At 38.3% G+C, this 12,577-nt stretch overlaps 1 protein-coding gene and 1 pseudogene across 4 annotated transcripts in view; both read right to left on the bottom strand.

Moving 5' to 3' along the window:
• The window catches only part of LOC111156885 (phosphodiesterase 4D), an 887,389-nt gene that overhangs the window by 287,022 nt on the left and 587,790 nt on the right, over positions 1-12,577 (bottom strand). The gene's annotated exons all lie outside the window — the stretch shown is intronic.
• On the bottom strand, positions 3,353-4,625 carry LOC111156886 (annotated as a pseudogene).

The raw sequence follows: 12,577 nt of genomic DNA on the forward strand, positions 1-12,577 counted from the left end.
GTGGATAAAGACAATGTAGTATATTTATATATGTATCATATATAAAAATATATATAATACTATTCCATTACATATATATGTATATACATTTATGTCTATATATGTATGTGTATGTGGGCTTATATATAATGGAATATTACTTGGCTATGAGAAAGAAGAAATCATGTCATTTGTGACAACATATATGTATAATCTAAAAGAAAAAAGGAAAAGTCAAAAACTGTTAGAAATGAAAAGCTGAATGGTGGTACCAGGAACTGGGGGTGTGTGGGAAAACGGGGGCAGGGGGATGCTGGTCAAAGCATACAAGACTTCAGTGTTCTACACATCTAATGTACAATATGGTGACTATAGTTAATACTGTACTGGATGTTTGCAGTTTGCTAAGACAGTAGATCTTGGGCATTTTAATTTTTTAATTTTTTTTTAAGATTTTATTTATTTATTTGACAGAGAGAGAGAGGTCACAAGTAGGCAGAGAGGCAGACAGAGAGAGAAGGGGAAGTAGGCTCTCTGCTGAGCAGAGCCCCCCCGCCCCCATGCAGGGCTGGATACCAGGACCATGAGATCACGACCTGAGCAGAAGATAGAGGCTTAACCCACTGAGCAACCAGGGGCCCCAATCTTAGGCATTTTAAGCCCCTCCCCCCAAAAAATAGTTTGCTATGTGAGGTGACAGGTATATTAAATACCCTGATTGTAATAATCACTTCATAACGTATTTGTATATAAAAAATCATTGTATTGTACACTTCAATTTAAATATATGTAATTTCATTCATCATTTATACTTCAATACAGCTGGGGTAAAAAGGAGGAAGACTGACATTTTACTTGATATAATATCAAGAAATTAAACTCTAACAGAATAAAGTAAAAAGTAAACAGAGTACAAAACAGTGACATACAAAAAATGCATATAAAAGAGAGAATCATCATAGCCAAAGCTGGTTCCTTATAAAGAATAATAAACTGACACACACCTAGCAATTCTGATCAATAACTAAATTGAGAAAACACAAATTATCAGTATCAATTCCTACAGACATAAAAAATAATGAAAATAGATTATGAACAAGATTATCCTGATGAATTTGGAAATTTAAACAACATAGGCAAATCCCTTAAAAATTGAAAAAATAAAACAGGTGAACATAGGGGAAGGGAAGGAAAAATAAAATAAGATGAAAAGAGGGAGGCAAACTCTTAAGAAGCACTGAACTCTAGGGAACAAACTGAGGGTTGCTGGTGGGGAGGTGGATTGGGATAAGGGATAATTGGGTGATGGGCATTAAGGAGGGCACGTGATGTAATGAGTACTGGGTGCTATATGCAACTGATGAATCACTAAACTCTACTCCTGAAACTAGTAATACAGTATAGGTTAAATAAATTGAATTTAAATAAAGAATTAAAAAAAAAAGACATGGGAAAACTAAATCGTTCTGCACTGATTAAATATTAAATCTGTATTTAAAAATTAATTAAAAACAATAAAGCTTTCCTCCTGCGGTAAGGGAAACAAAATAAATTTAAGAAAAGAACAGTGAAGCTTTCGCACCCAAAAATAATAATAATCACTGTTATTTACTAATCACCTGCTAAATATATGAGATATACTTTATTATTTATTTATAACAACAACTCTACAAGTTAGGTGTTATAATACTAATTTTATGAATAAATAAAACCAGTGATTTGTTCACAGTCTCATCACTGGAGGCAGAAAAAGTACTTGTATCCAGATGTATCTGGTGTGTTGGCAGGGAGGGAGATGGTGTATGGGGGTGGGTGTGGGCCCGTGCATGATGGGAGGAAGAAGGCAGGAGATTAAAAATAGCTACTCTGTTGTTTGATACAGTTAATAAGCTACTATCCCCTTCCAACTAGACAGTAGCAATGAGTAAAGATCCATTAAAAATAGTGTGTATGTTACAGGTATAACAATAGACATATTTAATAGCCAGCAAATTTTAGAGTTTTAAAGATATCCAGGATTAAATTATATAGCTCACAGTCCTTGTTTTTAATTTTTAGGTTCATAAAGATTATGATGAAGGTATATATAACATTTTGTCAAGTCCGTTAGCCATAAAATGTGATAAGGTCTTCAGCCATACTCATTACATGGGTAGTGGTGTTCTGCTGTTACCTACACAACAGATGGCATTTTGATGCCTCATTAGGTAATAATGGCTAACAAATGATCACTTTAAAAGGTAAAATATGTGAGATCTCTGATAATGTATGGATTTAAATCTTTGTCAACAAATTACATTTTCTACTAAAAGGGCAGAAAACCATCTTTTTTTTTTTTAAATCCAGGATTAATTTATTTTTTATTTTTTATTTTTTTTAAATATTTTATTTTATTTATTTGACAGAGATCACAAGTAGGAAGAGAGGCAGAGAGAGAGGAGGAAACAGGCTCCTGGCGGAGCAGAGAGCCCGATGCGGGGCTCGATCCCAGGACCCTGGGATCATGACCCGAGCTGAAGGCAGAGGCCTTAACCCACTGAGCCACCCTGGGATCATGACCCGAGCTGAAGGCAGAGGCCTTAACCCCCTGAGCCACCCAGGCGCCCCTAAATCCAGAATTAATTTAATTTTAAAAACAAATACAAATGATCAATTCACTCTTCTCAACTCAACTGTACAGTCTACCTGTGGTATAACTGTCAGGTAAAAACATACATCTTTACAAATTGGTGGTCCCAAGTTTTTTTTTTAAAAACCATTTCACAAAAAGGAAAGAAATATGAAAACAGCTCAAGAAATACACTAACAAGCAAAAATATGTGGGGAAAGAGGAACACATAGTTTTGACTTAACTGAAGAAACAGAGGAGACTGATTTACATAGGAAAATGTGCATACTGGAAAGTCAGGTGTGAAAATGTTAGAATAGGAATTTATATGACTTGAATCTCCCCTGTTTCCTGAAGAAAAATGGCATCTTTTGTTATTTATACTTCATGGCTCAGACACCTACCTCACCTGTCTCTACTCCTTCCTCACTTTAGCCTTTACTTAAAGGAGTCTGAAAAACTTGGGGATATAGATGAAGAAGAAAAATAACCACACACAATACTCCCCTTTCTGTGGCTACTTTAGACCTTTGTTTCTAGAAAATTCCTGAAGAAAATGTAAATATAAGTCTGTGCCTTTACTGAATCAAGTCCCCCAGTTAATATTTAGAAAACTCCCTCTGTTTGGGCTAGTAAGATTGTTGACGGTACCTAGCATAGAGGGATAGCCAAACAAGGTCTGTGTCTCAAAACCAGTGCTAAATCAATCTCAGGGTTGAGAGGGTAAAAAAGGGGAGTCTAAAATCACAAGAAGTGCAGACATATCTAGGACGCTTGTCCTTCTGGATCCATGCTTCCCTCAGGATCTTCATCACTATAAATGTTCTCTGCCATTTGCCACACTTGCATGATACTGTCTTCTGATACAGAACAAATCACCCAAGGTTCACTGGGATTCCAGGAGAAATCAGTTATCTCGGCAGTGTGACCACCATGAATAAACAACAATTCTGGTGGCCCATCTTCTGCATCTTCCGGGGATTGTTCCTCTCCGATTTTACTTAAAACCCAAACATTCAGTCTGCAATCAGTACCACTGGAAGCCAAAATTGTCTCACTATGAGACGACCACTGAACCTGGAATATTTCATCCTTACGTGATTCAAAGGAATGCAACTTAAGTTTCAAATTTCTCAGATATTGCAAGGCAACAGTCTTGCTGGCTGATCCTGTGGCCAGAATGAACTCACTATAAGGACTGAAAGATAGGCAGTTCACTGCAGCAGTGTGAGCATCAACTGAGTGGCTTGGTTTGGAAGTATTGTTTGAACGAGTATCCCAGATCATAAATTTCTGATCATCACAACTGACCCAAACAGAGACTCATGGAGCATATGCCAGAAAACATCTTCTAATACTGCTGTATGCCCTGTAAAGATGGTCTTCACGTCCACAACTTTTCCTTCCTTTGGAACAGCACTGATGTCCCAGAGGCAGATGGTGTGGTTGTCTGAAGCACTAAGTAAGTGCCCATTGAGATTTGGGTTCCAAGAAAGTCCATAGCCTTCCTTCTGATGTCCATGGAGACGCAAGTCTGGGTTGCACTCTCCAGAAGGGTCTGGTTTGGAAGGACGTTTTGTATAGTCAAAAACAAGGACATCACTGGATGATGTTTTTGTTGCAATGATGCAAGTGTTCTGGGGCATATAACGAGCCTGGTTTACGTCTCCTTCATGGTTGATCTTGATTTCTATTTCAATTTTTCCACTAACTGAGCCAAAACCTCCAAATTCTCCTTTCTCACTGTCGTAGTGTGAAACATCAAAAGCATCATCATTAAGGAGTGCACACTGGCTATTACAGGATGGTTTTGTTCATCTGATGTGTGTGTTCCCAGGACAAGTCGATGAATGCTGAAGTCTTTCCCTTCTGGTCTGGTTACATCTGGAATCCACTAAGCAGTTAGGCTAGGCCACTCCAGAGCAAGGGTCATCACCAAATCGTAAAGAAACGGGGTGTTCTTTTTCCATATTCTGTACTCTTCGTTGATCACATGTTATTCTACTGCGTCATCAAAGACTGCTTCCTTGTCGGCCATGGCGGGCAGGCAAGCCAGGAGGATCCCAGGGTCAAGTATTGTGGGAGGGGCCAGAAAACCCCCCTTTAAAACTGAATCCAACTTTTCTCCGTGGGATCAGTAATGTAGACACAAAATGTATTTTGTAATTGACTTTTGGAACTTTGCACTAATTCAAAATATTGGATGAAGAAACCACTGCAGGGATCAAATAAATGATCTAACCCAAAATTTCGTAAGTGATGTAGTATTTCCTTTGTATTCTATCTCTTCTGTTCCTCCCCTGTTACTCTTCAGGTTCTTTTTTTTTTTCCTTTTTTTTTAAGATTTTATTTATTTATTTGACAGACAGAGATCACAAGCAGGCAGAGAGGCAGGCAGAGAGAGGAAGAGAAGCCGGCTCCCTGCCAAGCAGAGAGCCCAATGTGGGGCTTGATCCTAGGACCTTGGGATCATGACCTGAGCCGAAGGCAGAGGCTTTAACCCACTGAGCCACCCAAAGCGCCCCTCTTCAGGTTCTTTTTGATTCTCAAATGAATCTGTGCAAATTTAACCTCACTTTTAACTAAATATTTGAATGTTATTCAAGAAATGCAAATAGTGATAAGAGCAGGATCCTCAAACTCCTGCATTGATCCCTGACCCCAGTTCATAAATGGAGGTGGGCCCTAGAAAGGTGATGGGAAGCTCTGGGTGCACAGGTGGGGCTTGTGCCCTGGAAGCAAGCATTCTACCTGGGCACCCCAGATATCACTGGAAGATTCCTTCTTCTGGGGTAGCTTGGTTTTTTTAAAGATGGATATAGATCTGCCTGTTCACATTTTGGTGTGGGCAGAGAAGGGACCTGAGAACTTGCTAATCAGTTTGCAGATGTTCATTTAATCCTTCTGTTTGCATAGTCATCCCTCTTTCTGCCCTCTGCCCATTATTCCAGACGATCTGTCTTTTGTTAGGAGGGATGTGAGGTATAGTAAATATACTGAGAAAGAGTGAGGGCTAGCAGATAAGTATATGTTATACATACTTTTATATATTCCCTATTTTCAGAGCTTGCTCATCTCCCAAAGTACTTCCTGGGGTCCTGGGGGCAGCTCAGCTTACTTGTCTTCAGTATTTTACCCTTATTTGGTTAACTCATTGGCCACTTCTCCATCCACTTCTATCTTTATTCATCATGGCTTGAAGTTACACATAGCTCCTAGTTTCCGCAAATACGGGCTCTACTTTCTTGTTTCTTGTACTAATTACTGATTTGGGTGATGTTTTTAGCAAAAAAATGGAGCAGGGAAGTCTTTTATCCACCATTTATAAGTTAAAAATCTATACGTTTTACTTTAAAATAAAGGAATTGGCTATGTCTATCAAAGCCCAAGTATTAAAAATTCTTTTTATCAAATGACTAAATACATTTTGGTTCTCTATAAGTCATGGGTCAAGATTATTTTTTGTTGTAGTAAAATATATGTAACATAAAATTTAACATTTTAATCCTTTTTAGGTACGGTTCAATGGCATTAAATACATTCACATTTGTTGTATAACCATAACCACCATCCATCTCCAGAACTTTCTCATTTTAACAAACTGAAACTCTGTACCCATTAAACAATTAACTCTCTATTCCCCACTCGCCCCAGCATCTGACAGCCACTATTCTACTTTCTGTTTCTTTAAATTTGATCACTCTAGATACCTCACATAAGAGGAATCAGGAAGATTAAATTTTAATGGTAGATTTAAAATCTGATAGCAAGTCTTATTCTAGATGTCTCATTCTTAAAGAGAAAAAGCATTAGAAAAAAGGTTTAAGACAACAATTCTCACCTCAAGAAATCAATGTACTTGTTTATTCAGCACTGATTCTTTATAAAGTATTGCTTGCTATTACATAGTCACAGACAAAACCGAGAACAAAAATATCGGCCTTGACCAACATCTGGTGTGTTTCCTTTTAAATCATCCCTTTATCTGTTATTTTGTTTCAATATATACAAACGTTATCAGTGCATATCCAGACTAGCCATGTCAGAACTTTAGGTCTGAGGGGCTCCTAGGTGGCTCAGTCAGTTAACAGATTGCCTTCAGCTTGGGTCATGATCCCAGGACCCTGGGATTGAGTTCCGAGTTGCTTCTCCCTTTGCCCCTCCTGCAGTTGTGCTCTCCCTCTGTCTCTAGCAAATGAATAAATAAAAAAAAAAAATTTGAAAAAGCAAAAACTTTAATTCCGATTTCAAATTTATAATAACCCCAATGTTAAATCAAGTGGTTCCTAACTATACCTAACCCAAGAGATAAAGTAATATTCTAAAATTAAATTGTATTTATAAAAATCATTTTTAGATTTTTTTGAATGAGACAGGATAACTGGAAAAATCACACTGCCACATTACCATTTTGTAATATTGTGAAGCAAATGAAGGTGTTCATTAAAGTAGGATTTGGAAAATAGTCTGCCAGAAATGTGTGCACACAGAATGTGCTCTAATGATAATTTAATGCCTGATGCAATAGACAATGCCGAAAACTAATTTATTAGAAAGCAAACTTTCATTGGGCCCATTTAATTTACTTTTATGTGATAACATTTTCTTCTGCCCATGTTAAAAGTAATGGTAAAATAGTCTAGGCAATACAAGCAATTTCTCCTTGACCACATGACAAATAAGGTTTGTTTAATATAAAAGATCTGCTCTTTGAGATAATGTATATTAATTATGGAGAGCATACAGGATCAGGTTAAAAAGTGGCCTTTGGTGTCAGGCTGCCTGCATGCAAACCCAAGTTCCACTAATGACCAGTTTTTTGACCTTGAACAAGTTACTTAGCCTATCCAAGCCCTAGTTTCCTCCACTATAAAACAGAGATAAAATAGGATGAGACACCGAAAACCTTGGCAGAGTGTTTGGCATATATTAAGGGCTCAATAAATAATACGTATTGTTAAAGATAAATTTTAAAAGAAAGTTCAGTGAGTATGGAGAAAAGCAGTTTTAAAACTGAGAAGTATGTGATACAACAATACTTTGATTTAAAAAAAAATTATTTTGTGTTTTCATCTTAGTTTTGCCCCCAACCCACTGACTTCATTTACACAATGGATTGTAAATAGTTCCCCGCCCCCCACTCAGACTTTGAAGATTTAGGGTCTGCATTGTCTCTGGGTTATTTTTCAAAGACACAAGCCCTCAAATGTTAAACTCCCTGCTTAAAAACCTTCAGGAGATCCCCATTCCTTATAGAATCCAGGGCCACCTTCTCTTTGCGTTAAATGAAAACTTCTACCATTTGGATGCAATTTGTCATTCAGCCTGGCCCTTAATAACTAATTTTTCATAACCTAGTATGGCAGCCAGGTAACAGTGCATGCCTTGTGCCGAATCTGCCTGCGCTGTTTCTCCTGCCTGGGGAGTGTTGCATTTTCTTCTCCCTTCTCTGCAAGTAAATGTTCTCCTCCTCCTTCGAGATCTAACACAGGTAGCAGCAAAGGCCATGTAAGTCCAAGGCAAACTTACAAGTTCTGTCTCCTTGGCTTCATTCAATCTATGAACATCTTGGGTTAATTTTGATGATGATGATGGTGATTCACTTGGGTGTGATGTATCCACACTGTATGGCAGGACACGCTGGAAATCATAGGGACATCGGAGTTCCTTAGTCACTGCCCAGCCAGCCACTGATTTTGGCTGTGTTACCTTCAGAAAGAACTTAATCTCATTAAGGCTCAACACTGTCTTCTAAAACATGCAACAGGGGCGCCTGGGTGGCTCAGTGGGTTAAAGCCTCTGCCTTTGGCTCAGGTCATGATCCCAAGGTCCTAGGATGGAGCCCCACATTGGGCTCTCTACTCAGTGGGGAGCCTGCTTCCCTCACCCCCCCGCCTGCCTTTCTGCCTACTTGTAATCTCTCTCTGTCAAATAAATAAATAAAATCTTTTTTAAATAAATAAATAAAATTAAAAATGGGACAATACATGTGCCTCCCTTCCTCCCAGGGTTGTTTTAGGATGAATGAGAAAACATTGCTTTATCCGCACTCCCATGCTATCACTTTCAGATCTTTGCACATGCTTCTCTGGCAGCATTATTCTTTCTCCGTTTTCCTCTCTTCTGTTGGTCAGCGATTAACTCAGGGGTCAACTCCCCTAGTCTCACTGCTTTGCAGTTTGAATGAGGTGTCCTGGGCTAAGCAAAGTTCTAGATGCTCTTGCTAATTCCAACCAGGGTGCTGGTGAATGCTCAAGTGTGAGCCTCTCGTTTGGCTAAGGAGACAGGATCATGGCTTCCCATCCACGTGTTCCCAGTTGCCAGGCTCCGAAGAGACACTTGGGCCTCCATGATACGTGAGTTCCCTGAAAACAGGGAATTATTCACCTTTGTATTCACAGTACCTAGCACAGTATCTGCCTCACAGGGTGTTTGCTTAACAACAGAATAAATCTTTGGTCAACAGTGGTAGATAAGCCTTTTACAGATTTTCTTCCTGTGTCCTTTTGTGGCATTTGCTTCATGGCTGGAATTTCAAAAAATTGAGTCTTGTCTGTTTTCTTTTTCATAAGCCTCTATCCCTGAGAGCTACTCTTGACACCTTCTTTGCCAAAACAGAGCTCCCACATCCTTACAATAAAAATTATCTCCCAAAGAAAAAGGAGCAGGGTAAGAAATACACTGGGAAAAGTCATTGGCAAGCTCTGAGCAGACCTGAGCATTACTGTTAAGGAGAGAGAGGAAGGTTCTTTCCTAAATATTTAGGAAAAACAGCCTTAATCTGGAGAAAATATTAGGTAATGTACTGTTTAACCCTCAGAGAGTGTTTGAATTCTCCTAGGGACCTATTGGAAGCTCAGTTCAAAGGAATGACTTTTCCAGGAAGAGTTTCCCCACATTTGGCAGGGAAATAGGAGCGTGCTTATGACATCTTATAAAATCTGCCCAATTCAGGAGACCTGCCAACCTACGAATGAGATGTCTGTGCCTCTGAAGGGGACAACTACATTCTGGCCAGTGCTCTGAAAACCTGTTTGGAGTCACTGAATGTTTTACACATGTTACCGCATTCACTTGTACGCTAATCACATGAAGCTTTTATCTACTCATTTGTCAGATGACGGAACTCAAGTACAGAGAGAGTACTTGCCCTGCTAGTGGAGTGGGAGAACCAGACCAGAGAGAGCTCAGGCCTTCTGGCTCCAGAGGAAGGAATCTAAAAACAATAGCCTCATCACATTCCAGGCACAAGGTAAGAGGCTCTGCACACATGTCATGTCATTTAATATTTAAAATAGACTCATAAGATAGGTACTATAATTTCCTCAGTTGAGGAAGCTAAAGTTCCTAAGAAGTTAAGTAACATGCTCAGGCTTTAAGCTGGGACTTAGATTTGTCTTTTGTAAAAGCCAAACATCATTTGGGGAAAACGAGGATCTCAAGAAGTAAACAGCATCTCAAAAGGAGAATTATTTTTTAACTTGCTTAAGCAATTGTGAGACATATTCGACAGGATGGATACACTTACCACCCCTTACCACAGTTTTGTTTTTGTGGACATGACACTGAAATCATTAGAAATTAATCATTATTTTCACTCTAGGAACTAAGACTTACAAATATTTCAAGTATTCACATGCCCGATTGCATGTGTATAAATAAATGTGGTAGTCAACAGTAACTTCAGAAAAAGAAATGCATTATTTTACTATGTTGATTCCTTTTTCAAAATTAAGCCTACTTTTTCCTTCCTCACCCAAGAAAAATTTCTGTAGATACATTATATTTAAAGTTAAATTTTGTTTTTAGGACACATAGCTCCTGTAGAAGGGATAGGAAAGCAACTTAGACACTATTTAACCGGACCTTGTGTATCAATCTGTAATCTTCTAGGAAGAAAGACAGGCTGTTCATTCCAGGCATGCAGTGAACTCTAAAAAAATACTTGCAAACAACACAGTACTGGGATTTTCAGAGGAACTACTCTAGTGTGCTCCCTGTGTTCTTAAAGAGAGTGCTTTGTTTGATCTTTTTGCAAAATAGTTGAGTCTTAAGGATAACAACTGTCAGGTACTGCTTTATGGAAAGCTAAAAGCAAATGAGCTGGAAGAAATAATGCCAAAATGCTTTGTACTTTCGGGACAGATTGTTCTTCCATATGGGTAGAGAATACGAAAGTTTCCCCATCCAAGTCCATGAAATTTAAGCTGAACTTCATTCAACTGATAATTCTTTCTTTAATTTTTAAAATTATTTTATTTTTTTTAAGATTTTATTTATTCATTTGAGAGAAAGAACAGGAGTGTTGGGGGGAGGGGCAGAGGGAGAAGCAGGATCCCAGCTGAGCAGGGACCCTACCCCCCCCCCAATACACACCCACAAGGTGGGGCTCGATCCTAGGACCTGGGGATCATGACCTGAGATGAAGGCAGATGCTTAAAAGACTGCCACCCAGGCGCCCCTTCAGCTGACATTTCTGTAAGATTCCCCCAAGACCTAAGTTATTCTCTGGCTGACTCAAATACTTCTCTACTGATGGTTAATCTTTTCCTTAAGAGTTACCTCACAGTAACTCTAAATTATAATTGATTTAAAATGTAGTCATTTAAAAATAACAATAAAAATATAAGAAGTTATTTTAAAAGGAACAATTGTGCAAATAGGTAGTAGCTTAGGCAAGGCTGTTATATAACACCTTTGTAGCCCCTCCCATCACAGCCAACAAATTAAAATGGACTCACTTCTCACATTCTACAGTATGTTTGCTATAAAAATCTGGAAAGGATCTTTATAATTTTGATTTTAAAGTTACTTGGTTAAAATAATAATAATAGTGATAATACTACTTGGTTAATATTAAATTCATTTAATTAATGATTAGCCCTAATTTCTCTGCAATCACGCAGTGTCCTCAAGAATACCTGCAAGATGACAAAAAGTCAACCCACAGGTTTTCCTCAAATTTATTAAAGGTTTTTCTGAATAACTTGTTTGACAATTATTGAAGTTGACAGATTATACTTTGATATATCATTAAACTCTAATCTTAATTTTGCATTTTGGAGTCAGTTACATTTTGGAGTCAATTGCTTCATTTTTCAATTCTCACATATCTTCTTAGGCCCATAAAAAATCCCAATGCTCTAAACACTGAGGACCATAATATGTGCCATGGACAACAGGGCCCCAGAGAATGGGATCTGGGAGGAAAGGGAATTCTTGTAAGAAGTGATTCATGCAAGGTGGCATGTGGAATATTTCCAGGTAGTATACTATTTCCTGCTAGTGAGGCCAAGTAAAGCATCGAGCATTCCCCACAGGGACTTACTCATGATTTAGCTCATACTAGATATCAGAGGTGATGAAAAAGCACGAGACACGGTGCTACTATTGAGAACCTCCTAGGTAAACAGGGAAGAAAAATATTACTCTCCTTAAGGTTTTCTCCATAATAACTGAACACATAAGATGGCAAGATAATAAACCCAGTGTTTGGGTACTTGAAAGACCAAACTAAAACAATAGTATCGCTGCATGGTTGTGGCAAAATGATGTGTTAAATTGCCCTTTAAAATACCTGATTAGTGACTGTGAACCAAGATAGTTGCTGGGGCCCAGCAGTGTCCCCATAACTGAGGAGGAAGTATTAGAGCCCCCATGAGGGCCAATCTTATTTTCACTCAGTCCCAGAAATACAATCAGGGTTGTATTTCTACTCAATTAGAGAAAATCGAAACATGAAGAACAGATTTTTGCACAAAGTGAAATAGGTGTATCTAAGTTTAAACTTTCTGACTCCCATTCTGCTTGATGGCTCAGTGAGGATGGTCAATATTTTTCCTCCGAGGTAGACTTCATTTTCTAGGATGACTGGGATGAAGTGTTTTGAAACAGCATGAGATATTCAACAGAGGCTTCAATTACCAAATTCTTTATCTCCATTGTTGTTGTTGTCTTAAAGAGTCCTATAATGGAAATAATATGGCTTCA

The sequence above is a fragment of the Enhydra lutris genome, unplaced genomic scaffold, assembly GCF_002288905.1.
Source record: "Enhydra lutris kenyoni isolate GAN:26980312 unplaced genomic scaffold, ASM228890v2 scaffoldscaffold50, whole genome shotgun sequence".
NCBI classification, from domain to species: Eukaryota; Metazoa; Chordata; class Mammalia; order Carnivora; family Mustelidae; genus Enhydra; species Enhydra lutris.